Here is a 2,607-nt window from a genome sequence, read left to right as displayed (position 1 = left end):
TTCCATTTGCATTTTGGGGAAAAATCCATCTACAAACCCGAATATGTCGGCGGGAGTAAACCAAACCCCCCCCCCCCATCAACAAAACTTTTCTAAGGTTTCTTTTTCGAAAAACTAAGACCGGCCCCCGACCAGAAAAGGGAACAGTCATGTGGCCCTCGCAGGAAAATATTTGGGGACCCCTGCTCTACATGGTGAGTCAGCCAGTCTCATTGGTTTTCTACGAGATTTAAGTCTGTAGAAAGTGCAGACCACTCCATTCAAGGTACCCCAGCCTCCAACAGGCGTTCCCCAATTATGCAACCTCATTGACCCAGAGCATCGCCGTCCATGAAGATGAAATTAGGCCTCTATTGTTCACACAGTGGCACAATGACTGGATAAATGGTGACATTCTGGTAGTATAAGGTTGTCACTGTACAGTTCACAAAGTGTAGGGCAGTTCTTTATTAACTAGACACACCTGATCCCACTGTAACATCACCACTACCAAAGTTTTTGATGGCAACAGAGGCTGATGCATAGCACGCTCCTTGATATCTCCAACATAGTGTAGCTGGAAGCCATCATTTCTGCTTATGAATCAACTTTTTTTTAAGGTTTTATTGGCTCTAGTGGCCTTTATTTGATAGTGAATTGACAGTAAAGTGGATAAAGAGAGAAGGAGGAAGACAGGCAGCAATAGTCACTAGGCTGGGATTTGAACCTGTGACAGCCGCATAGAGGACTAAGGCCTCCATATGGGGTTTGTGCTTAACCCCTGCACCACCAAAACACCCCAACTCGAATCAACTCTCACTAGAGAACAGCACTAATGCCAACTGGTCCCCAGGCCCCCATAAGTCCTCCCTGGCCCTTACAGGATGATGACACCTGTGCCCGGTGGTGTGGTCAGGTACCCTTGTAGATCATAAGGCGCACAGAACACGCTGATGGAAATGGTTTCAAATGGTCTGACATTACACTTAGTTGCCTCTCACTTCCCTTAAAGGTGCCAGGAATTGAGCAGCATTCATCATCCTGTTCTGTAGGGCATTGTTCACAATGAAGATGTCATCAGTGTGGGATGTGGCAAAAAGACGTCCACTTCTACGCTTTTCTTTGACTCTTCCAGTCTCTCTGTATATCTGAAACTCTAAGCTCAGTGGCCATTTTCCTTCTGTCTGACAACATCCTGTTTGAAGTCACGCAATGGTGAGGTACTGCTGATGAGTTGCTAGGTGTCGTCTTGGTCTCATGATGTCAAAATGTGGACAGCATGATAAGTACTGTTTAAATGATAAGGACTGTTTAAATGATAAGGACTGTTTAAGTGCGAATTCTGATTGAACCTGGAATTTACTGGTTTGGTTGATTCTAGGATCAAACACCTAGTTGTGAGTTTTGCTGTTAAGGAAGTTGTTAGAGAACAGCAAGTTGTTTAAAAAGTACTAAAACACTTAAAAGCTGGACATGTCCATTCAAACGTTGAGAGAAGGTCACGACCTGTAAAGGTTATAGTGAATTTAAGGTTCAAGCCCAAAATCCCTGATTTTTGTGAGTAGAGCATCTCAGATAAAGCACAGAACTATACGGGTTCACGTGGTCTCTGGTTAAGTGAAGGAATTTAGTCTAAATGGATTTTATTTTAGGGAATCAGAGCATTAATAATTTTTTTATTGTCCAAAATATTTCAAAATCTTGCATTACTTTCTTTTCACTTCACAATTCCACATCACATCGTGTCGGTCTATCACTTAAAATTCTAACAGAATCCACTGATGGTCGAGGTCGTAACGGAACAAAACGTATAAAAGTTCCAGAAACACTTGAACATTTTCAAGTTATGACCTTCAGCCTCCCTTTTCCCAATTCCATCCCTGATTTCTTTTACATCCAAACCCTCTGCATCAATATTACAGAAGAGACATCGCTATTACCGTTTTCACTCCCGCTTCATCTCATCTGGAGCAACATCCGAGTATCGCCCGTCATTCATATTCCATTAATATTTTAGAGTGGAGAAACTCTACTGTATCCCACTGGCTAACCGCCTCCTCTCTCCGCGGTGTCTTTCTTGCTCACGCAGCATAAAAGTGATCCAAAGGAGGCCTGACACCGATAATTAAAGAGTTCTTGAAATTAGCATTGACTGTCCGTCTCATTGCCGCCGAGCGCCAACAAAGATTCTCGTTCTGCTTTGATCACTTAAGCAGTCGCTCCGTTTTATTAAACCTTGCTCTTGTGATTGACTCAGACGCAGAAAAAAAAAACATCAATAGTGAATCAGAACAGACTTCTAAATATATATTTAAAAAATATATCAAAACCTGGCTCCTTATTAATAAAATTATTTAAAAATAAAACGGTATTCTTCGTGAAACCGCTACATCATTACACGTTTCACTGCTTTCTGTATGCATCGAATGGCTTTCATCTATGGAATATTGTTTTCAAGGCAAGCAGGTTATTGGAACATCATATGTGTAAGTGCAATACTGTATACAGCAGATTATCAAAGGAAGGACAATGGGATAACATTTCCTACTCCTCTACCCCACACCCACCCCCCCACCCCCCCACACACACACACACACACACACACACACACACACACACACACACACA

At 42.3% G+C, this 2,607-nt stretch overlaps 1 protein-coding gene across 7 annotated transcripts in view; it reads right to left on the bottom strand.

Annotated features, from left to right (window-relative positions):
- The window catches only part of nrxn2b (neurexin 2b), an 825,611-nt gene that overhangs the window by 600,919 nt on the left and 222,085 nt on the right, over nt 1-2,607 (bottom strand). The window lies entirely within an intron of this gene.

Source organism: Poecilia latipinna, unplaced genomic scaffold (assembly GCF_001443285.1).
Source record: "Poecilia latipinna isolate Pla-1442-1.1 unplaced genomic scaffold, P_latipinna-1.0 Scaffold6, whole genome shotgun sequence".
NCBI classification, from domain to species: domain Eukaryota; kingdom Metazoa; phylum Chordata; class Actinopteri; order Cyprinodontiformes; family Poeciliidae; genus Poecilia; species Poecilia latipinna.
This window is presented reverse-complemented; position numbering and strand designations above follow the sequence as displayed.